General features: G+C 39.3%; 1 protein-coding gene across 13 annotated transcripts in view; it reads left to right on the forward strand.

Moving 5' to 3' along the window:
- The window catches only part of TENM2 (teneurin transmembrane protein 2), a 1,087,321-nt gene that overhangs the window by 506,794 nt on the left and 554,944 nt on the right, over positions 1-25,583 (forward strand). For all 13 annotated transcript variants that reach the window (XM_039385212.1, XM_039385215.1, XM_039385216.1 and 10 more), the window contains one exon: positions 15,980-16,088. The gene's annotated coding sequence lies outside the window, so the exon portion shown is untranslated. The remainder of the gene's footprint in view (positions 1-15,979; positions 16,089-25,583) is intronic.

The following is a 25,583-nucleotide window of genomic DNA, read 5'->3' on the forward strand; positions in this document are numbered from 1 at the left end:
ATTCAGTAGTTAAAAGAACATTCTGGATATTTAGAGCAGAAGTCCTTCCACCAGCATCGAGTCCCAAAGCAGAGTTTTTTTAAAAGGTGAGAAAACTTTCTAGCGATTTCATACATGTTTCACTGTTATTGGAACTTTGTGTATTTGGGGGATCTCTTGGTATAAGGAATTTTTCAGCACAGCTGAACGTCGGAGTTTCTTATACTGCAGTGAGTTTGGTAGAGCGAGTGAGATGTTATTTGGGCTGCATACCCCCTGCTTAAAAACACATTCACTTTTTGTCTTTTCTGAAGGAAACGAGTTTCCCAAATGTTTGGCTGTTGCTCCAAAGCAGAAGGGATGTGCTGTGTGTTTCAGTTAAAAGAAGCCCTGTAGCAAAAGGCGTTAGTCCCGGGCAGGGGTGTCATTATTCTGCAGGAACAGCAGTCGAGATAATGAGTGGCCCAGGACAGTGGACAATGGAGAGTGAAACATGTCCTGTCAGTGCTCTGCCACTGGAGTCTGGGCACGCTTTGCATTAGAAAGTGCTGCAAAATAGCAGGGATGTGGCTGTTCTATGGAGAAAGAGTAGAAGGCAATATAGTATTTTTAAGACTGATTTAATGCTTTTGCCATAATAACCAAAAGACTTAAGCAAACAGCTTTGGTGCTTAATTCTTTCTTTGTTTTGAGACAAGCAGTTGTTGTTTCTGGGCTTCCAGCACATTTTACTTTGAAACAAAAGAAATTAAAATCCAAAAGAGACTTAGTCTGGTGTGCTTTTCTTTCCTATGAAGCATATCCCTTATGTAAACAGCTTAGGTGAGGAGCATGTTATATTGGAGCTGGGACTTCAAAAATTACACTGGAGAAGTGGCAAGTCTCAAAAACAATATTATGTACATGATCAGCCTCGTAAACAGTGAGTTCAGGATTCTGACTGTGTTGCAGTTGTTGTGAAATCAGGACTGCAGAGGAGTAGGAGAAGAAAAGATCCCAGCACGTCCAGGGAATGGTGCACACAGCATGGATCTGGTGAGCTTGGAGGAAAGGGAAAGGTGGTCAACAAGATGGAGGTGGAGAGTTGCCAGGTGTTTATTTTGCAATCTAAGAGGAGTGTCCTTTGCCAACCATGCATATAATCTACAAATCTGGGAAAATATGGGAATTGAAGGACTTTAACAGGTCACAAAAAGGTAAATGAAAGTGCTGAAGTAATCCTGACCTTAAAACTGTTTTATTTGTTTTGTTTCTTTTTTTTTTTTTTAATATGAGTATTATCATACAGATTGCTGGACCACGTAGCATATTTGTCTGCTTGCCACTTGTCTAAAGTATCATACTCTTCAAAACAGTAGCAACATATTTGTCTTGAGTTTTTAACTGCTGTAAAAATGTTTTTGAGCAGTTTAAAACAGGAAATGAAACAACTGCAAGATGTAATCTCTGTCCTGTTTTGGGGAAGCAGAAAGGAAAATAACTTTAGCCACATTTCCCTGCAGATGTTCCACTTGACTATAGAATGATATGGTGCACAAGAAATGCTTATGCAAGTGGTATTTGACAGTGCCACCTATTGCTAGAAAAGCAGAACTAAAACGAGTGGTTTTGTTATGATCATGCCTAAATTGAGCAGAAGAAAGAATGGCACCTATTCATCTTTTAATTCTTTCCAGGTCACTTAGCTATGTAGATACAATAGTTTTTTGTTTTTATGGCTATGAAATGGACTGCACTTTAAAAAAAACGGATTTATAGTACAGTAGCATCAGAGATGGTGAGATAAGTTTCTGTTCCAGAAAACTTGCAACTTTTGGCATGTGCTTGAGTGCCAGTGACTATTCTGGCTAAACCAAGTAAGCCTGATTATTCCTCCCCTGCTTTTTAATTGATGACACTAAAGTTCGTGTAACGCACTAGAAGATTGATCCTAATAATCCTGAGACTACATTAGATTTAGCAAGACACAGAAAGTTAGTTTTTTCTAGTGCTTGGAGTTTGTGATAATGGGAAGCAAATGAAATGGGTTTTTTTACATGCATCCAGAATTTCTATGAAAAGCAACTGGCTAATGATGAAAATTCTTTGAAGACAAAGACTTAATGATCTGGATGCATCTTAATGCTTAGTATCCTTTATCAGGTCTTTCAGTTAGCAAGCATGAAAACTCATTACCTGCCCTTTTGAGGATGATATTTGTTTTATTATAGAAGACTAACTAATGCTAATGGTAAGAATAATGAAAGATTTATAAGGGCAGCCTAAGATCAATTTTAAGTTTTAATTGTGGTTCTGATTCTTCTTACTGCCCTCAGTCCTGTTGTTCATCTCCACTAGAGAAACACCTCACCCTAAAAAAAAACCCAACACATTTTTGGCTTGTAATCTTTAATGGAGAGAAAAAATGTTTCTCTGTGAGGTTTTCCTTGTGAAGGATCTAAATGGCAAGGTAAGAGCAGGAAAAGATGGAGCAGCTTGGGGGTAATTTGTTCTTTCTCAAGTCTAGGCAGGTATCTCTCAGGAGTTTATTGCTGCTTCACATAAATAATATTCTTTGACTGAAATTGTCCTCCTTCCTCAAAGATAGACCAGTCTTCTGTTACCCCTGCTGAGCTTCTGAAGAACTGGATTGCTGCAAAGCTTAAGGGAATCAAAGGAAGCAGCTCTCGAGTATATAGGCTTCTGTAGATTTAGAGAAGGTTCAGAAGGAGAAATAAAGCATGACCTACCCATCTCCTGACTGGAGAAATGATGTGGAGAAATCTGACTTCATCATCCTAGTTTAGTTCGGGGCTGAAATCCAATTTAGCCAAATGAAAATGCCTTACTTATTTCATGGCTGGATTTTGTATGCTCTCTCATCTTGAGTCTTTTGAATCTCTTCTGCAGTCTTTTCTTATACATTTCATCTTCTATTTTGTCTTTGTAGCTACCTGCTCTCTTGATGTTCCTTAGCATTGGTCCACCAGTTTGGTTGTTCTCTTGTTCTGTCCTCAGCATCTGAGCAAAGCCAACAGTTTCAATTCTTGGTGCAAAGTCGAAACCCCCTTTATAATTTTCCCTAATTTCCTGTTGGTGTAAAAAGGACAGTATTTTTCAACAGTCGAATCAGGTGTCCTTGTGGGAGTCTGTGAGCCCTCTTGTAATGAAGTTTCCTGTTTAAAAGAAGTGACACAGCAGATGTGTGAGCGAAGGAATCTGGAAGTGTGTCCGTCTGGGTGAGTGTGGGGCCAGCAGAGGGCACTTCAGCTTGACAGTGAGAACTGTGCTCCGGGCCAGAGCCCCAATCCCTCTAAACTGGCTATCTTGGATTAGAAATGGAATTTATTTTTTCTTTAATGCTTGTGAGAACCACTTAGGCAAGGGGTGTTTCCATTGTGGTTGTTGCTTTGTTGGCACTGTCTTCTACAAACTGTCTGTGGCCAAACCCTGCTGTACAGTGGAAGAATTTGGGAACTGAAAGAGAAAAAACATTCCCCATATACTTTAAGGCATGACTTTACTGAGACAAATGATACCTTTGTTGTAACCTTGTATCATCTAAAATTAAACATAATTGTGTATGTTAAAGCCATTCTTGAAAAAACCTTTTTCCCCCACCGTGGTGCTTCTTATTTCTTGTTAGTTGTGATTTGATTTATTCTTTTAATTAAAAAGCAACTGAAATTGGAGAACACTACAACCTATTAACTGATTTTTGTGGATGCTGATGTAAATGACTTAATACCAAATTGCAATTTAGTTCCCCTTTCAACCCAGTGCCAATATTGTTATCTTGTAATATAATACTAACATATATCTGCCATTAATGCATTTAACAAATGTAGATGACAAATGTTATGATAAGAAGCTCCTCATGCTCTTTCGTTTGCCTTGGTGTAAATCAGAAGTTACTGCCTTGGATTGAAAAGATTTATTCTTGTGTAAGAGCTTACTGGTGTAAGTGAGGATAGTCAAGCCTGACATGTGGTGATGTACCAAATTATATTACAGGATATTTAAATTCTGTCTCCCACTGTGAACAGCAGGATACCGTTTTTATCCTTCCTGTTGAATGCGGAATCACTTTTCCATTTATAAATTGAGCCTGAACAGAGTGCTCTCGGTATTGGCTGTTCCTCTGTTATTCCACATGCAGAGTATATTAAGACACCTGTTCATCCTTGTAAGGCAAACAACAAACCAAAATACTTTCCTGAAAACAAATTGTTCTGCGATAAGTGGAACTAGTGAAGCTTCACTGCTTGCAGATTTCTGTCCTCCATCCCTGATCCCCTCAGCAGCTCTCCCCCCAGAAGGATAACTAGTTGCTCTCTGCTCATATTTCATGTGATCTTTCCCTTGTCCCGTTTCCCCTGTAGTGCCAGTTCCTGTTTTCCTCTCTCCTTTAAATCTTCCTGCAATCCCTTCCACAGGTTCCTCCAGCCCCCATCACATCAGCAGTTCTTCTGCCTGGTCCAGGGTGCCCGGGGTGCTGAGTGGGAGCTGCTCAGCTCAAGTTATTAGTCTCAGATATCAGAGGTGATGATAATTCAAGTCCCTTGTTTTACTATCTGACAGATTTTTCTCAGCGCTCAGGGGAATTTAATATCTTCAAGGTGACTGCCCTCTGTTAGATTTCATAGAAATGGATCAAGGGATATTAAAAGTGTGTCTTTATTCCTTCCACTTTGTTCCAGTGATTGGTCTTTGTTAGACTAACTTTGATTTGGTTTTGCTAAACTGCTGCTCTTTCTCTATCCTGCTTTCTTGTTGCTCCATTGCTCAGTGCAATGGTTGCCACCCTTGTAATGGTGCTGTTAACTGGACAGAAAGCAAGCACAGATCAGGAAAGAAGTGCTTAGCACCTTATTATTTTTTAAGGGCATGGATGCAACTTAATACTTGTAAATCTTGCACCTGAGGACAGTGTGGAATGATTATTTAAGCACACCAAAAAGAAAAGTGGAAGATTAAATACTGAAAGTTTTCAGCTTCAATAAATAAAAAAAAACCAGATTGCACAGTTATAGCATATAAATTATATTTAAATGTAAGGAGCCTGGAAGGAACTTCTGGAGTCCTACCAGTTCCTCCTTCTTTCAGAGTCCTTCTGGAGTTCTAGCTCAGGAGTATGTCCAGTTGGATTTTGAGTATCTCCACAGATGGAGACACCACAACCTCTCTGAGTGACCTGTTCCAGTGTTGGGACACCTGTGCTGGGAAGCAGGGTTTATCTGGAATGTTCTGTGTCTCTGTGCCTGTTTCTTCTTGTCCTGTCAGGGGGCTCTGTTCAAGTGTCCCCTCTCTTCAGGTGCCCATGGGGCAGATCTGCCTGAGCCTCCCTTGCAGCTCCAGCTCTCAGCTTCTCCTCATACCTTCTAGTACACAGAAGAGGGGTTGATTCACAAATGGGGCCTGAAGGTAGTTTGACCAACATACTAATAAGGAGTAAATGTCAGAGAATAAAGATTGTTACTTGAGAAAAAAACCCCACAGTTCTGAGTAATAGCCTACGTGTGAACATTTGCTTTTCTGGTAAAAGCAGGAAAAGGTGTAAAAATCTGAGAGCTGAGCATCACTGTGTGAGAATACAAGTTGGGTGGCAGCCTGTCCTCAAGCTGGTTTCATGAGGATTCTTTGCAAGTAGCATGATAATGTAGCAAATATTTTAAAATATCTTAAACCCAGCAGATTTCATTAGCCATACCTACATAAGGTACTATGCTGGAATTTTTTTTCTCCTCATGTTACAAATGGCTAACCATTATGTTTATAAAATTTTGCACTTTGTACATCATCCTTTTTTACATCAGCAGTATTTGTTTTGGATTACTGAACACCTAGGTAGGTGCAGCTCATGGTATTCTTTTATAAACCGAGTATTTTTCAAAAGGTTGTTTGAAATTCCGTGCTTTGAAATTTAGGTTCTAGTGGTATTTTCCAGTGGTTTGCTACCTAGAGTTGACCTGCTCTTGTAGGTATGGACATTTAAGGTGACCATTTTCATTGTAAAGGAGAAAATGTTCGAACTTCTTGCCTGTTATTAAGTTAGAAAAACCAGGAGCAATCAGTGTCCTTTTAAGCTCCACTTTATTCAGTGGCTATGTATAGATTCACTGTCTTAGCTTTTAATACTTGAAAATCCTGTCTAAGTGTATTTATGCTCACTTAGGTGCTATCCAGTATTCAGTATTCAAATAGCAATGCTCTCCACTGAGGCCTTTAAGCTCACTTGGTGCATTGAGTCTTTTCTGTGTTTTGCAAAAATGAAAGCATGCACAGTATGTTTTATCAATATGTATTTAATGAAAACACCTGCAGGTTTTAAAATTGTCCTGTTTGCTCAGTGCAGAGTGAGAGAGACAGCTGGGAGCAGAAGAATTACACCAAATCTCCTGCTGGATATCACGTTTTCTCTTTGTGCTACTTTCCCAAAGGTATATTAAAAAAAAAGCAAATGGAAAACCAACCAACCAACCAAACAAAAAAAAAAAAACAACAAACCCAAAGCAACTATCTTGAGAAATACTTCTTTTTTATTAAAAGAGATTTTTGGACTGTAACAGTTACCGTATAAATATACTGAATATAAATGTTGCAAACGAATAAACTACAGTCAGTAGTGGGATGCTGGTGAAGAAGGTGTGTGTGGCTTTTTAGGGACTAATGAACCAATAAAATTATTTCAGTAAATGAGGGACTATTGATAAGCCACAAGCATTTACACATGGCATGTTTTATTGCTGTGTTGTATCAAGGCCCTGAGCTAAGGAGTTGACAGGTCTTGTAAGAGGTGAGGACAATAATTAACAGAAACTACATAGAAAAAGCAAATCTGCCTTTAATCTACAGTTTGTAAAAGAAAGTTGGCTTCAACCTTATGACAAAAATAACCCTTACCTTAAAGACAACTGGCAAAGCACTGCTTAATTCTCTTAATATTTGGGACTGCTTACTTTGAAATAATTTTGTAAGGAATATCCGCTACATCTGACAGATTTTTTTATCATAGTTTTGTTGTTTGGGATTTTTAATTAACCATGCAGGCTCTTGCCTTTTCCACTTTAATAGCTCAGAGATGGTAGGACTTGAAAAATATAATATTAAAATATTTAATGATTTCGAAAGACTTTATTTTTATTTATGTACATAATTCTGTACAAGTAATTACATAAAAAGACCCAATAAAAAGATGCACAAATTTCTCTAAACTGCTTAATGAGGCCTAATATAAATCTGAATTTCAGATGACGTTAGGGTTGTTGTATGCCCTAATTTCAGATGACAGCTCTGGCTTGCCACTCAGTTGGCCTTTTATTTTGTGTCACAAATTAACCAACCGTGAGTTTTGATGCCACTGTTTTATTAGAGCAGTGCTACACTTAAAGATGGGAAATTTTCATTACAGTACTTATGTTAGAGCACAAGGTACAATGGGGGGAGAGGGGAATAAAGGTAGTTTCCAACCGTATTTAGATATTTCAAATATGGATAAATATAGAGGAGTGAAAAATTCCTTCTAGTTTTTCACACTTCCTAACAATACAGTCGAGTGCAAAGTGTGTTTTCTGCTCATTAGGAGCAATGTGTGAGCACCAAGGTGCTGCACTGCTCCTCAGCAGTGGCTGCTGTTAATGGGTGACTAATTCTGTGTGCAGCAGAGAATACATTTACAGGTCAAGCAGTTCTCGAAAATGTGTGGTGGTTGTGACACTTTGTGAAACAGTGTCTGCAATCTGTGATTGAAGAACAGGGATCCACTAAAATCATGAAAGGGCAAAAAGCAGTGATGAACTTTGCAGGTTTGGGTTTTTTTGACTTTGCTGTTTGCTGAAGGAGATTAACACCTCATTATGCCCGTTTTTTAGTGCTGTGGCTGGATTTTGTGTCTCTGAATCACCCCATCTTGTGGGTCTAAATAAATTAGGTAATATGTAGACTTTGATGCACTGCTATTCCGGGATTGGATTAATAGCTTGGGGAAAGGTGAAAATATAACTTCTTGTCTTCATTTGCCAGTGCAGAAGGCATTATCAAAATGAACTGGTAGTTATCAAGCCAAACAATTCTTTTCTGTCTCTGTCTGGGGGTAGAGAGATGCCAGAAGGAACAAGAAATGCAAGCCAGGCTGTCGTGGTTCAGATCGATGGCTGTAAGTGAATTCCTGGGGACAGGACAAGGGACAGTCATAATTGAAATGCCACTTAGTCTTTCCCAGGCTCACAGCCCTTTTGCACCTGGGACTTCCAGAGCTGGACGTGGCCCTGGCTGCTTGGGACACCTCAGTGGGGTTCTCTGAGGATCTTTCTTGCCTTTGCTTAAATCCCTGTAAACCTTTGGCCTCCCCAGCATTCCTTAACAAATGTGCATTTGCTGTGTAAAGAACCACCTTTTTTAAGGAGAGGGAATAAAGAAAAAAAGAGTGTTTTGAACCAGAGTACTGCTAGTTCTGTTTGATGTCTCCTGGTTCTTGTGTGAAAAGAGTCAGGAAGGTCAGGATAACATACCTTGCAGCTTTCTCTGTGGTGTCCTTTCCTCTGAGTGGTGGGATTTGGTCAAAGGGATATAAATTCAGTGCCTTGTGGTGTTTGTTGTAGTGCTGTTTTCAGTGCTCTCCCAGGGCAGGAGGAGGAGGCAGTGCTGCCCTGGGGCTTTGGGAGCGGAGGTGGTCACTGATGTACTGCTTGTTCTCTCCAGGTCTGATCAAAGCACCCTGGGACCTTGACCACTTAATGTAAAGGGATGAATCATGGTATTCTTGTTATTGTGGTGGTCTAGGAAGCTTACAGGAATACATACATGTGCAAGATTACATAAAACCAGAGCATTCTCACCCATGTTTCAGTGCACATGCCTTCAGTAACTCAGTTTAGCTGCTCTTCATATATAGAGGGGAGTGTGTGTGTGTTTATACATGCACAGACTTGTCTCTGGATGAGAGAGAGACTCTCCTGGCGTAACTTTATTCATCCCTTTTAACGAGACAATATACCAGTTATCTCAGTAAGCCTGTAAATAATAATGATTATCCAAAGACAGTGGTTGGAATTGCAATTACTATTGATTTTTTCATAAAATATTGTTGGAATAGTTCTTCATTTAGTGGAGTGTTAAGCTTTGCTTATATCCAGACCCAATTACACTTGTACTTTAGTGGTGCCTGGTGACAGTGCTGTGAAATGGTTGCAGTTTCCTTCATCCCCCCCCGAAGAATGTTTCCCAATGTTTAAAGCTGCTTCTGGTGCTTCTATGTTAGTATTTAGTGCAATGCAAAGAAGGAAAGACCTGGACTTAATTTTCAGGCTGTTCTACAATTCAAGGCTGCAGATCCCCTTTGGGTGTTGCCCAGCCATAACTGTGCCAGCTGCCTCTCCCAGCAGTGCTAAAGGGCTGACAGGGACAGGTCTCCTCCCTTTCCTGCTGATATTCCATTCACTCTTGGTAGCCCTCATTCCTCTAATCCTTGGGTGAGCTGTGTTTGGCCCAACAGTATTATCCACCTCTTCTGTTCCCTCTCCCCCTGCCCTGATGTTTGCATTTTCACCCTGAGAAGTGACTGTCTCTTGCTGGCTGGTTCTGGTTACCACGAATGTTCATCTTTGAAGCTTTGCATTTTCACTGGAAGTTTTATTGTTTTCTCAGCTTTATTTTACCCTGTTTAATCGAAAGCTGTCAGTGTAAAGCAGTGGTAAATACGGTCTTAAATTTATTTTCATGCTTACAAGTGAAGCTCCTGATTCATTTGCTCTGGTTATTACTTATGTGGCTGTTTGTTTATATCATTTCAGTGAACCCCTTGGACCTGGTGGAGGCAGATTTTTAGTTGTGGTATTTTTTGGATGTATATACACTAAGACTTTGCACCTTCTAGGAATTGCTCAGGTTTATGCTGTAGTCTGTACTCTACAGAGACAATGATTAATGTTTTGGTTAGTTAAGCTACTTGAAAGGAAAATCTAAACCAAAACTCAGTATTAAGAGATTGTTTTCTCTTTAGTTGTACAGACTGGGGCCTTACTGGGTCTCTCCAGCTGTGGTGGACACAGCCCAGACTGTTTTGTGTTTGCCCAACACCAGAGTGCCTTTTATGCATCTTACTCAGATATTTTTCTTTCTCCTTCCAACACCTTTTTATTCCTCTTGAGAAACTAATGAATATTTCACTATTCTCCCTTTCTCATCTCCAGATTATTGTTAGATGTTTCCTGTTTACCTGACACTTCTTCAGTCTTTAGTTTTGTTTTGTTTGCAAACAAGAAATATTATTTGTAGGTGTTAAACACTGTACCTGTTCTTGAAGAAACAAATAAACTTTTCTTTCAGATTTGTCTTTTTAAATGCACAGGAAAATATTTGGTTTAGCCATTTCTCTTCTAGAGCTTTTTGGGTCTTTTTCTTTCAGGTTCTTCCTTTTGCAGTTTTAGGAACTCCTGATACCCTGAAACAGGGCAGAATCTTTGAAATTTGTTATCCAGGGGTTGTAATCTATGCAAAACACTGTTTTGTAACAGTGCCATGGATGAACCACCCAACATTGGTGGTAAATGATGTTGTTTTTCACTGAGCATAATTTTGCTTTATTGGTGTCAGCTCTCCTGATTCCTATGCTACAAGAGGCTTCTTCCTGCAGGGATGGTACTACAGCTGGTGCTTGTTCAGCACCAACTTCTCCTGTTATTCCATTGTAACAGTCTTAATTTCTCTGTGAAATCCTGGTCTCCTTTGGGTTTGGGTGACCATACTGCTTCCCTTCAGCTTCTGAGTTCTTCCTTCCTGCTCCTCTGATTACATATTTCAGTAGACATGTCCAAGGCTGGTATATTTTTGATTTTTACTGCTTTTTATTGGGATTACTGTGTCTCTGAAGATGTGAGCAAAGTTACTTCATTGGTTTATTAGGTTTTGTATTCTGCTGTGATCCACCTGCATTTTTTGTTCTCTGCCTCTTGCAAACAGTGCTATTAGATTTTTGCCATGATCTTTTTTTTTTCCTAAGACTGCATTTCCTTCTTATTGAATTTATGCAATATTTCTCTTAAAAATTTAAAGTGCTATCTTCAACTATTGCTACGATTAACTAGAAAAAATGATTAATTTTTTAAGCTAGAAGCCTGGAAATATGACTGTTACAAGTACAGAACTTGCATACTTGAGAAATCTATAATTTCTTATTTTTCATAATTCCATTTCATTTTCTTGTTCTACAGCTGTAATATATTGAAAAAACCTTGTGTTTATAATTTCATGGCTGTTAAAAGCTGTATTATTATTATTATTATTCATTGTCCAGAATTCATTAATTTCCATTTGTTAATCTACCACTCTAATATCTTTTGCTGGCTAATGGGAAGAAGAAATATTTTTTTCTTTCAAGTTTGGCCTAAAGCTTATAAACCTAATTTCCATTATATGTATTGATGTCAGGACAAGGAAAGACATGTCTTGACAGTTTTACTTCTATTTGTCAAGGGTGTTAGGTTTTGATTAATATCACTTTAAGTAATTGGCACCTATGTTAAGTATCAAATAAATATAAATTCTAAATACTCTCTAATTTGTTGGAATGTTTGGTATTTTATAAAGCATTAATTTATATAATTTTCTGGAAGATGATAGCCCTATACATTGAATATAAAAGGTGTATTGAACATACAGAGTGAGTTGACATAAAAGTACTAGATGTCTTTGTTTTTTGAATACCAACTTTTCTTACAAGTAGTCTCTCTGAAAGGATCTATCTGTCTTTATTGAAACATGGGCTAGATTGGATTGCAGTTGTTCAAGCAGCCAAAGAAAAAAGTTGGAGGTGGAGGGAGGAGCAGTAAAAAAAGTCAAGGACTCAGTAGCCAAAACTCAGATGTTTAATTTGAATTTGTCCAGGCCTTTGGGTGAAGTTGCATGATGGTATCTTTTCTTCAGAGCCCTTGGTTTATGCAGTATTTTGATCAGAGGTGGTCTAAGAACCAATTGGTCTCGTGAAGCCAAGCAGGGTGGTGTTTGTAAGATCAGTAGTGTGGGTTTGCTGGGGTGGGTTTTTTTGCTGCTGGGGTGAAGTCAGTGAAGCAGGAGGGGATCACATGAATGGTTTGTGTTGTCTTCAACTGCAGTTCTGCCCTCAGTTGTCATCACCTCATCAGGACATTGCCAAGTGCTCATTCCTGCCTCACGTGCACTCACATGGCAGTGCACTGAGTAAAGAACTGATGCAGACTAAAGCTCTGGCAGGAAGAGACTAAAGAAATGGGATTATTTTGGTCATGTACCCAGTCAGGTTCATTGGGTAACCACATCAGCTCCTGTCCTGGCTCAGGAGAGGGGGATGTTGCAGAACTAGAAAGCCAGTTGCCCAGGGAAGGAGCTCACTGCCTGTGGTTGCAGTGTTGCCTCCTTACCCTGCACACACAGCTGATGTGTCCCTGCTACTGATGTGCTCACGTGGCTGCAGCCTTGAGGGCTGAGGCAAACTGGGATTGCTGTGTCCCAAATCTGCCTGTATGGTGATGGATTCCTCCGTTGAATATGCTGTGCTGTACTTACTTACAAGTGAGTAAATGCTTACTTGTCCCTTGTTTTACTGGGAACCTTGATATGTAAAATTGCTTATCCCTCTCAGCTCGCAGCTGAAGGCACCAGAGCTGCCCTGTAGCACACAAAGTGCTGTGTAATGCTAAGTGCAGGGAAAATTGGGCACATGGTGTTCACAAACACTTTTTCAGTCCTCTCGTGCCAAGATCTCAGCCAATTAAACAGGAATAGCAGCTCTCAGGAGCGGTGAACGTGGAGTGGTTGGTGCTGTGCAGCAGCAGGGGTGAGTCAGGGAGGCTGCCTGGCCTGGGGCCAGCAGTGTCAAAAATGAGCAGGGAATTGATTTAGTGAAGCTCTGTGGGTGAGTACCTTGCACTAAATGATCCACTGACTTAAAAAAGAATAAAAATTAAAAATACTACGAATAAAATACAACATAAAGTATGTACTGACCAGGACTAATTGTCTGTGTCATGCAGATTTTGCTGCTCCCTGGCTGTTATAGGCTTGGAGCTGTGATATTCCATTTCTGTCATTACTGTGTGTGTAATCTATAACCTTCATCTAAGAAACACGACTCATTAATTAATCATTACCAAGGGCGAGACATGCAACAGCATCAAGTGTGCCAAATCCTCTCTCAAAGTTTTTAAGTGTCTGACTGCTCGTAGATACCATCTCAGTAGTCCTGGCAGATTACTCTAAAGGACCAGATCTTGCTGCATGTAGCAAATTTATGGATTTTGATATCAGTTATTCCAGTGGCACTCAAAGAAATTTGCAGCCTTGCTTTTCATTTATTTAACTCTCTTTGTAGTGGTGCTCAGTGCCTTGCTGCTGTGGATCTTAACACTGGTGAAATAGCCAAAATATGAACCATGTCTCATCAAGAGATGCTGGTAAATGAAGAGGCATTCTCTCAGACTCCAGAAACGCTTAATGTCAGTGACAGGCCACTCCACGGGATGTGCCTTCTCTTCTGAGAGACAGTGCACTCCATTTTTATGCTGGTTGTGTAGTATCTGCTGAAATTATTTTTAAAGAATCCAATATTATTTTTAGAGATGTCTGAAAGGAATAACTTCATTCCCTCTGGTTTGCTTCTTCTCTTGCTCGCTTTGGCTTATTTGTAAATGCTGGTAGATGTTTGCAAACACTTCTCACCTGCTCTCTTACAAGAAAGGCACATCAAGCCAAAAAAAACCCAGAACTTGTCAGATTGTGGTTTTATTCAGTCTTGGTAACAAGTAGCTTATTGAAAACCCTGCGATGAAACATGAAACCTGTTTTGATTTTTTTCTTTATTAATTTAGTACATTGATTTAGGATGGTTTTTTGTTTGGGTTGTTGGTGTTTTTTGATTCAGTTAAAGCTAGACTATTTCATCTCTCTTTGGACCTCGTAATAGAAAACAGACAAAAGCAAAAACTGAAAACCGGAATTTAACTCTCCTGCACTTTCTTTGCAGTGTCTAAGGAGAAAGACCAATCATATGCTTTTACATCTCCTATGAGTTTGGAAAAACTCTGTTCTTACTTTAGTCTTCTTTTTCAAGTGATTTTTGCATGATCTGTTGTCTCTTCCCTGCATGTTGCTCCATGGGAAGATGCTATTCCAGCAGCACGGTGGCCAAGGGATGAGTGGGTTGGGGCAGGACCTGTCCCCTCCTGGCTGAGCAGAGGCTGTGCTGTGGCTGAGCCTGAGCAGGAGCACCATGTGCTTCAGTTATTTTGGTATTCCAAGCCAAAATACTTCTCAGTTTTAGCTGTGAGTGGCCACATGTCTTTCTGTTAACCAACAGCTCCCCATGATCAGTTTTAAGAGCCTACGAAAGGTGGGCTTTCCTGGGGATTAAAGATGTTTTTGCATCAGGTGGATTTTAGCTCTCACAAATTACTTATCCTTCTTCTTGGTAGCTTATCGGTGTCTCTATCTCTGTAACCTGATGCTGCTCTTGAGGATTTTCCTATTCCAAATTCAGCAGTTCCTGAAATCGTGGTATACAAACAGGGAAGGCATAAAGGAATTAACAATTATAAGCAAATACTGTGAATGGCACAGAATTACCAAAGCAGGAGGTGTGTATTAGAAGTGTAATTTGCACTGAGGCATAGGTTGATAGGATTGCACAAAAGAAAGTAAGAATAATAGTGAAAATAAGGAGATTATGAAAGTAAAGGCTGCATTCCAAGCCCTAATTAGTGAGGTTATCTGTATTTCAGCTTTTATATTTGTGCATTAAAAGCACTGGGTTTTTTTTCCCATTGATTCATATTCTTAGAAAATCTTATGCCAGGATTCTGGCCTTAAAGATTTTACATGATACTAATGTACAATGTGTATTGAATTCTTTGTCTTATTTCAATAATTGATGCTTTATGGAAAGCTGTTGGCTCGAAATACAATTGTGCCTATTCATTTCCAGGGAGATAAACCTCCGCAGTTAAGTAGTGCCAGTACATCAAGCTTCTTTTTTAACCAAAAATAAGTACCATTAATTTAAATTCAGTGAAAGAAATGGATAAAGCTAGCAGTGTTAAATGCTCTCAACGTTAAAAGAAAATAGCTTAAAAGTTTCTTGCATAGCAGTGAAAAGCGTTCGCTTGTCTTTATAGGTTTTTGTATGTATTTATGAAACATTTGGCTCTGGTATTGGTGGTTAACTTGTCTGTTCCCACCTCCAGCCTGTGGGGATTTTGTATTTTTTTGAGTGGGTGGCTATCAACTATTTGAATATCTTTGGCAGCACAACCAATCACTTCCTCACCATTATTTCTTATTGTTCAGCTTCTGAATGCAAGGTGTAACCTACATTTTTTTTCCAAGTCATCTTACAAGTACTTTTGGCTCTACCTGGATCATTTCAGTGACCAGGTGGAAAACAAATCAATTGCTGAGGCTGTGGACATGTTAAGTAATATTTGTTTTTCCATAAAATACTTTTGAGGATAATGAAAATGCTGAAGAAAACGTGGGAATCAACAGGTAGTAGAAAGTATTGCATACTGAGAAAGAAAAGAATAAATTGACAGGGGAAGCAACAGAAGGTCTGGCAAGTGATGACATCTAAGAGTAATTTAAATTCAACTTTTCATAATAAAGATAACCAGAGTTAAAAATGCCTTGATGCAAAATTTTTGAAGAATACCGTTCAAGATCATCACGATCGCAATTCCTTCTTTGGGAATTGTGTAGGGAGGACGTGGTCCCTTCTTATTTGCTGCTTTTAACAGCGTAAAAATTAAATTGCTAATTTATCAAATCTCATTGCTTGAGTGTTTGCATTTGGGACAGGGAGGAGGAAAAATGAGCAGCATAAGGAAGGATACATCTAGAAGATGATTTCTTACATCCTAATGTGGGTAGATTGTGTGGCCCTTTTGGTAGTTAAAAACTGAGAGATGAGTACCCAAACACTGTTAAATCTTTGCTTATTACTAGGATTTTACAGCTAATTCTTTTCTGAAAGTTGTAATTTTTTTCTCTCTGACAGATCCTTCTTGCTTTTCATTGCCCACTGCACTAAGAATTCCCTCTCACCTGATGAGCTAAAGACACGACCCGTAACAACCGGGAAACAGCGTTTGAGCCCTCCCCATTCAGTGAGTACTCACAACTTCGGCTTTGTGTGTTGTTTGGCTCAGAGATGTGTTTATATTGTCGACCGAAGTGGTTCCATCTATGCTTGAAAAGTGCCTAGGAAGATCTCTGCAGGAAAGTGGTTTTGTAGAGGAAAGCAATTTGTCTCAGCACTTTTCCTTTACAGAATCTACTTCAGTCTTTTCCAGCCCAGCTGAATTACTTCGGAAGGTTTCACTTAGAGAAATATGCTTTTTATTCCTACCTGCCTGGATGTTCATTTGCAGGAGTTGCCCATCCTGACAAATTCAGGATCAAATGAGGATGTTAGGAATTTATTGCTCCTGGCATCAAAGGAAATTTTTCTTCGCTCAAATAGACCTTTTATTCAGATTCTGAACACAACAAAAACTATTTAGTCTGTAGGATTGGCTGCATATCATGAAGTTCTGAATCTGTGTATGCATAATATATGCTGTGCAGAGAGAAGATAAAGAAAGAGAAGAAACTTTTAGATTATCTGTTCTTTGTGGTGTCTGTAACTGCTGGTCAGAATGCTCACAAGACACCCTATAATTTAATTACTGATGTACATATGCTCTGGGGATTAATGTAATTATATACAGTACCACACTTAGCCCAATGTGTCCAGCAGTGGAAATAGGGTGTCTTGCTTAGGAGTAGCTCAAGAGTGAAGGAAACAAAACCTTCTGTTGATAGATTCTCATAAGAAAATAAAAAAACCATTTTTTTAAAAAATGTTGAGCTTTTTCTTCTCTTGTGGATTTTAATTTTACCAAGTACAATTTTTTTGTGATACACCTGAGAATTCTTATTCAAATAATTTAATTCAGTGGCAGTATTTCTTAGGAAGCTACTCCCAGATTGTGCCTTTTGTTACGTTAAACCAACTAGATTTAAAAGATGTCTTTAACATTTTGTATTATTTCACTTGGAAAAATTGTGGGGTTTAGATATGGGAAGCACCAAATTCTGAAGGAATTCTTTCACTTGCACATTGTTCTGCATTGTTTGCAATGGGTCAGTTGGTTTTTATTCCGTATTTTCTACTGGAAGGTTAATTTCTGTCTCCAGGACTGTATTTCTTCCGATTTTAGTCCATTAAGATCTATGCTCCATACTTATAAAGTAAATTACTCTAAGAGTCTGAATCTTTAAATTTTCACAATTTATGTAGTGTAAGAAAATTAAAATGAGAAATACTGAAGCACTTCTGGTTAAATAATTCTTCATACTGAGAAAGAAAATCTGGTGGGATTATGGAGTTTTTCCCATTTATTTTTACTGTTTTACAAGTCTGAGTTTCATGACAGTTTTCTGCGAGTTCTGTATAATCAGAAATATGAGAGGATTCCTGAAGATTGTTTTGACTATTATAAATGTATCTATATATTCTATGTATATATTATTTGTGTATGCTCTATGTATGTGTTTATGTGTTTGTTTTAAGGGATCTTCACAACCCATCTTCAAACAGTTAAAGAACAGATTGACAAGTACATCTCACACAAAATTCCTGGAAGACAAACATTAGGTGATAAAAGATACCGGTCCAGAAGCTCTCACTTTTGCTCTGTATCTCAACAGCAGTTTGTCAGGGAGAGGTTGCAGAAGTAGGTCCTGGGTGAAAATTTCAAAACACCTGATAGCTCAGTCTCAAATCCCCTGCTGTGGTCTTGGTTTGTTTGTTTTTGCTGCCTGTTTTTTAAAATAACCCCGAGTGATCTCCCAGGGTCAGACAGCAGGTCAGGAGCAAAGCTGAATGGGAAACCCAGTGCATAATTCCCTGCAGTAATTAAGGTTGGGAATGTGCCCACTTAAACCTTTCCAACCGGTGGCTAGATCGTGTATATGGCTTATTTGCATTGTGCTGGAAAATGTTGAGGCCTGCAAGGATTTGCAGGTATAGAAGAAAAAAATGTTCTTATTGGTTTCTATGGTGTGGCTGTGGGAGTTTGCTCTGGGTTGGATCTGGGTGAGGCACAGGCTGGGAGCTTTGTGATGTTTGTGAGGAGCAGAACTTTCCTTCCCCAGCCGTGGAGTTCCACCAGTTCCTCCAGCTTAGAGAGGAGTCCTCTCAGACCCCCAGGACAGGGGAAGAACAGAAGTACCACAAGATCACATGGAGTATATTATGTCAATGAATTTGGGGCTTCATTTGGGGGGTTTTGGGAGATGTTCAGTCTTCACATGCCACAGTGAATTTTCCTTAGGTTTCCTTAGTTTTGGGGTTGGGAATTTGCCCTGGGTTCTGTCCTGGGTGCTGGTGATATCTCCTATTTTCAGCTTCTTGTAGGTTTGGACTTCACATTGTTGAGCCAGTACTGTTCTTCTTTATACAGCTGCCAGAGACTCACCATCAGTTCCCAAACAAATATTGAGACTCATTTCCCTCCATTGTGTCCTTCTCCATTGCATCTTCTGTGTTCCTCAGGGGCCACGGTTGTGACATCAATATTCACCATGTTTTGTTAGGTTTGCTCTTTGTTTTGGGCTTTTATTTATTTTCCTTTCAACAAAGGCTGCTGTCATCCCATCGTGGTGGATCAAAGCCTTTGGAAAGTAACTACCTTAAAGAAAAAGCAAGTTTAACTTCTTGAACAAAGCCTTCCTGGACTTCTCCTCAAGGGAGGATTCAGTTTCTTGACTCCCTGTATCTTGATAGTAAATTCCCTTTTTCTGTGGGAGTGGGAAGAAAACAGCCTCTCAATCATTGCCAGCTTGTGTGCTCTTCTTGGATCTTGAGGATGCAAATTTTTTTGGCATTTTTAGGGCTGCTTGAATAAAACAGCATATTCTATGTGGTTTGTAAACCTTCTGTAAACTTCCATTGGTATGAATAGCCAAAACTACTTGAGAATATTGCTGAAATAGCCCTCTTGTTACTGTCAGACTTGCATGCCTCTACTATGTTTGATTTATTAGTTTGCAATTATTTTTAAAGGGAAGAAAAGTATAGAAAATATGTTTTTGAGTATTTGTATCTTTTATTTCCTAAATAACAAACTCGCAACCAGAATTTGATAAGTAAAATATTAGCACTCAGAAATGGAGCCACAAAAACAACATATCTTCTGCTATTGATTTTTCTCCTAAGAAACTATTTTGGCAGCAAAGGCAGGTTACAATCCTGTTACTTACTTAGAGTAAATTACTCTAAATAATAAACTAACCAATAAATCAGTATTGCTAAAGTATTGACCTCCCATTCCTCACCCCAAGGCTAAAATCTGCATCCCAAATAAGAAAAAAAATGCACCAGAAAATTGCTTTAATTTTTTTTTTTTAAATAGATACAGTAAAATAGACAGTTCCTGGAATTATCAGCATATTTCAGCATGATGAAAGAGAAAGGATATATATGCAATTAAAATGAATCATTAATGTGATGATTACAGAAGTAGAATTAAGGTGATGTCCATGCTTTTTAGATTATGCCATATCACCAATACTACTTTTACTAAAGCATATTTTAAAGAAGAAGAGATAATATTTCTGTATATTTTTGTCCTTGTTTTGGAGTTTAGTAGAATATTAATGGGGTTTAACCTATTTACTTTTAGGAGTGGCTTTATATTTATCAGGATATATGCCCACTCATTGGCCTTAGGGAGAGAAATTTATTTGGCAGCATTCTTTAAAACATGAGATTTGATGTGAGGAAATAGATGGAGCACTGTCATTTCTTAAGTCCTACATGAGCAGATGAGAGATTGAATCTTATTTTGGATAAATTCAGGCCTCTGTCAGATGTATGGAAGATGGGAATAATTCAAGCAGAACAGTAAGTCTCGGGTGATTTGGGAAAAAAAAAAGATTACTGTATCTTAAAATATTTTACTGGACTCTAGGTGAGTATTCAGACTGAGAAGATGTAGTGAGGAAAAACTAACTGTATAAAAATACCAAATTATCACTAAATTTCAAGTAAAAATGTACTGGCAGAGAGAAATAGATGCTTGAAGTCCTTTTCTTTTTGACTGACTATTATGTAGCACACAAAGCTGAGTGTTGGTAAATAGATGCTGCTATTATTTGCTATTTCATAAGAACTCTCTTGTAGTTAGGTACAGATTTTACTAACAATATTTTGCATTCTGTGCCATGACATTGTCTATATACTTCAGTGGGATATGAGCTTTTGTGTGAAAAAGGCTCTATAGGGGGAAAAATACTTAAAAAGAAAACTCATCTTTTGGCTTCTATGGGAGTGTGGGACTGTGGGTGAAAGAGTGGAGGGGAAATGCTGGAGATATTCAGGCTGGCCTAGGGTGGAAGCTTAAGGGAAATATTGGGATAACCATCTGAATGCTTCTTGAAGTGAGGCTGAAGTGGACAGATCTTGCCTAGAAACTCTTGAAATGACATTCTGTGCATTCTGTGTCTGTCCTTGGAGAGCCCAAAGAAAAGAGTTATAGCTCATGACAGATGGTGCTCAATGAAATAGTCTGCATGACCTGCTACAAGCACTGAATAAGGGTCTCTGACACGAAGGAAAATGTAGAGTCCTGTCTGTGGTGCTCTCATTAATCTGTCCTTTATTTATAGTTTCATTGCTTCTTTCCTGTGTTGAAAACTCAGTACTGGCAATTCTAGATTTTTTTTTTTTTTATGCAACTGATTCTGAAATCATCCTGGAACCTTGCTGGGGTTTCAAGAGGAGTTCTGTGTCCCTGAGAATGATGTAGCCCTTCAGGTTTGATGACGAATGCCAGACTGAACTATTTCAGAGCTACCTGGTGAAAAGGTTTACAGTCAGCATCCTTCTTGGAAGAAACCCTCTTTGTGACTGAAGTTGGAGGTAGTGTGACTCTGTGGGTGTCTGATAAATGTTTTTGGTGGAATAGAGCACACATGTGAGGAATGAGTGGATAACGCTGCGTTTCGGTTCCATTCATTCTAGTCCAGATTGGTGCCTTTGCCTTCGTGAACAGCTTATTTTTGTGTATTTAAAGGAAAAGGGAAAAAAAACCCCTTAGGAGAAGGGAACATTTGTAAATAGATGTTTCCATTCAGGTTTTGCCTTTGCATTGTGCTGTTTGTGTTTCTAGAAGTAGCAGGGACAGACTTGGTTCATTAGGCTTTCAGTGCCTGTTAGAAAACACGCTCCAATTCTGAACCAGTCTCAAATCAAATTACAAGTTAACTTTTAGTCAGCAAGCTGGATCTGCCTGGATAGGATCTTCAAAAACCAGGTTTGATAGAAAGAAAACAGAAGAAGTAGATAAGAGCTAAACTGCCACCGCAGTGAGAATCAAAATGTTCAGCGCTCAGAGACACGAAGCGCTCCCCCCATCAGCACTGTCTGACAGCTGTATGTATTTGCTGCTGAGGCTGGGACATGAATCAGTGACAATAAGCCTGAAGAAAGGCTGGGATGTCATCCTGGAGATGGCTGGTATTGACTGCAGGGAAGGAGACACGGAGTGAGCAGGACACCTTGCAAGGATAAATCAGTTTTGCGTAATAGGGAGTCCTCCAAGGGCACTAATGATGCAGGAGAAAAACATGGCAGTGGGGCAGGGGGGAGTGACAGGATTGTGCTGCACTGTAGCTGTGCTGCAATTCCAGGAGGTCTGTGAGGCAAGGTGATTCATAATCCAAGTATTATTTGTTCTACACTTTTATTTTCTTTGTCAATTTGAAGTTGTACGCAGGGAAGGTTGTGGTTCGCTACTTGTCTTCAAGCTATTATTTATTCACAGTGTCACTGTGCCTTATACAAGTTTTAATTTACATAAATATGTCTCACAATGTTGGTACCTTGACAGTGACCTGAAGTGGAAAAACAATATAACTACTACTGCCTCTCATGGTCTACTGCAGAAAACCAAAGTATGCCTAACTTTCTAAGCTTGGGTTTCAACAGAAAAACTTAAAATTATGAAGTCAACATAACTGGAATTTTATTTTGTTTTAACCTTGCACCTGCTCACCTATTTTACTGGCAGATGGGTATAACCTTACCTTTTTGAGCACGTACAACAGAAGCAGCTTTACTTCATTCCCATCCTGACTGACCTACCTTTTCATACCCCCTGGCAATCTGGTTCCTGCTTGTACAACACGAGGTTAATTACAGTGCTGTGAACATGGGCATTAAAACAACCTGCCTACTGGTAGAGATATTTTTTGTTGTTGTTTTATAAGATTGAATCCTCTTATTTTTTAATATTAGCTTTGTCATAGCTGTCATGTGGCACATTTCACAGGCAGTTGAAGTTCCCCTCACTTTAGCAGAAATGCAGCTTATTATGCAGATACCCACTTCTGATGATGAGCATCTGCAGCTCCTCAAGACACAGAGATGCTGGTGGATGTGTCTAGGCATCTTCATTTGTTGTGCTATGTTGTCCCAGAATAAATATGCAGAATATATTGCAGTAGAACAGTCACAATGCAAAAAAAAGAAACACACTGGTGCTTTGTTATATCATAGCTGGCTGTGCTGCTGGTTATAAAGCAAGTAGTTAAATCCAAGTGAAAGGAATTTTTCTTTCTTAAAAAAAAATTCTAAATATTTGCTTTATCTTGGTTTTTTTTTTTTAGTCAATCTCCTTAGCAACAGAAACAGATGTTTCTTTTCTCTTAGTCATTACATTCAAAGAAAGAAGCTGCTTCAAAAATAATGAAAGCAATTTCTATGAATAGGGTAGCTATTAATTGTTGCCAAGATGGTTTAGGATGATAATAAGACATGCAACAATTGGCTTTTTTTCTTTAATTGAAATATAGCTATCTAGTTAACCTGTACTGGTTAGGTGAGCTATAATCTATCTGCTCTTATAGTGCATTTATTGTGTGATTTCCTGTGTGACAGAGACAAGAGTGAGCTTGACTATTTCTGGTTTATTGAGGAGATATGTAGTATCAATGTGTGCCTAATGTTTTATTAATTTGCTACTTCAAAGTAAGTCGGTGAAGAGTCTGCCTTGAAGACAAAGAACTAAATGTGCATGGCCTTACAAATACATATATTTTTGTACATCAATTTACAATATGAAACAGTATAATTAATTCAAAACATGGACTTTGTTTTAGAGTGATGCTCTTTCTCAGATTACTCTATATTTTTCTCTAGATATTGATTACATGATTTAAAGCTGTTGTTTGGTTTCAGAAGGGTTTACTGATCTGTAATTTCACCTGTATAGCCAAGAGTGTTCTTAATTCACAGGAAACTGGCACATGTGAGGTTTAGAAAGACATGAGCTGGGATGGCAAGATCAGATATGAACTGGTCTCTGTAAGCCAAGAGAAACAAACCTGCCTCTGGAATTTGCAGAGGGAAGGACCTTTGCTGCTCCCCTAGTCCTGAATGCTGTCATTTAAGCTAATTGCATGTGGATGGACCTGCAGATTTGCTTGAAAACTAGTGCAGAAAATGAAACTTCATTCTTGGTAGTGCTAACCTGCTCAGCTCATCACGTGGAGATCAGTTACAGTGTTGAGAGGAGAAAACAATTGTTCAGATGGGTGAAATTGGGAAGTCTTAAGCTCAGCTGGAGCAACACTAGCAAGGGTTAGCAAGAGTACCAAGGAGGGGCCTTACAGAAATGTAGGCTTATTGCAGAAGGACTTTGAGTGTTCATGGGTCTACTGATGGATGGGGAGAAAATGATGGACACTGTGGAAAAACATTAATTAGCCAGTACCCCTTTTGCCTTGCTCTTCACCAGCAACGTGTAATTCCAGACCTGTGTTGTATCATCTTGGTTTGAGGAAGAGGGGTGCAGCCAGACTGATAAAAGGCTAATTTTAGGCCTTTGATATATGATGGCCAGCCTAACTTCTGTCCCTGGAAAGATCATGACTGTAGATTTTAAATCCACTTGCAAGTATGTCAAGCATAAGTAATACTGTAGATTTACTGGTGTTTTACCAATTTGATTACCTTCTACACTGAAATGGCTCTAGATGGTCAGCAGAGGAGACAATGAAATGAATAGCCATGTCAGTCATTTTACATGTTTTAGTAACAAGTTTGAGTGGATTTGCACACTGAAAGCCACAAAGCACATTTTCTTGGATTCTTCTGCAGCATTTATATCTTGTGGTTTTTCTTCTGGCTTGTGGGGGTTTTCTGTTAGTTTATTTGGTTTTGGTATGGATTTGTTTTGGTTGGTTGGTTTTTGTTTGTTTGGGTTTTTCCTCCCCTCCCCTTACAAGCATGTTCTCCTATTTCTTGCATGTGTACAGTAGGAAAAAGAAAATAAAACCTTTGATATGAATTTTACTCCAAGAACTGGCTAAACTTAGAGAAGGAAAAAGTAAAGAAGGTTACAGTTATGCTAAAACCTTTAATCACATTTATACTCTCCCTGATGCTTTCTATTTTCTGTCTCCTCCCAACCCTGAAAATAATAATTCTGACTGAAACTACTTCTGGCACACAGTGGTGGCAAAAATGGTTTTGAGAAACTTTACCAGAGAACCATCTGGAGCATGTGTGAGGGCCAAGAACACTGAGAACTTCCTCCATGGAGGAACTGATGAGCTGGGTGGAGCAGTGAGCAGTAAACTCTGCCTGTAATCCTTTTAACTGGCCAGCACATCAGACAGATGGGCAGCTGCCCAAGTGCTGTTTCCCTGGGAGGGCTGTGCTCCCCCTTAGGTTTTGCGAAGGCAATAGTGGAAGTCATCTGCATTCCAGTTTGGATGTGCAGGGTAGTCCAAAAAACAAACATTAACCCACTCCCAATTCCTCAGGAAGTGCAGATTGGTTTTATCTGTTCTATGCTGAGAGTGGGGCATCAGAGCTCCTCAGGAAGGAGGTTGCTGTGAGCATATAAAGAAACATGGATTGGAGAGGGCTGGAAAGGGAAAGGCTGAGTTTCAGTGAAAACTGTCCATTCATCCTCCTGTAACTTCTGTGGGTGGGTGAGGAGTACAGGGATCTGCAGGAGGACCTCCAAAGGGAAAGCTTTCAGCAGCTGTAGGCAGGGATAGTGTTTGAGAAATGACAGGTATTGTTGCAGGGAAGAGTCTTGGAGAAGTACAAAGCCCTGGTGTCTGGCTCTGTAGGCAGGGAGGCACCGTGGGCTGTAGTGGTGGGGCTGCTTCTCCCTGGGCAGAGTCCTTGCCTGGTGCTGGCTGCTCAAGTAAATGGTTATTCCTACTGAGTGTTGAGTTGACTCAGTTTATTGCAGCTGAAACAAGTATTGATCCTATAAAATACGAGGAGCTAAATGAAATGTTACTGCCGGTGTCATCTTGTGTGAGTGTAATTAAAACAGGTCTGTGAACTCTGTGGTCGTGCATTCCACGTGAACTCTCCCCTGTGGTTCACTAGGTTAGATGCTGACTCCCTCCTGGTTGAATTGTTGGAGTAGGAGGCCTTTTTGGGGGGAGCAGGAGATGGTGTAAATTCTTCCATGATAGCTGCAAATGAGGCAGTGAGGAAGCACTTTGTCACTTGGAGAAATAATAGTCATTAATATGGCTCTTTGCAAGCTGCACTAGTTCTCTAGGAGGGTCTAAAATTCTGTGACTGCAAG

Source organism: Pipra filicauda, unplaced genomic scaffold (assembly GCF_003945595.2).
Source record: "Pipra filicauda isolate LSUMZ 115617 unplaced genomic scaffold, ASM394559v2 scaffold3_size10097308_pilon, whole genome shotgun sequence".
NCBI lineage: Eukaryota > Metazoa > Chordata > Aves > Passeriformes > Pipridae > Pipra > Pipra filicauda.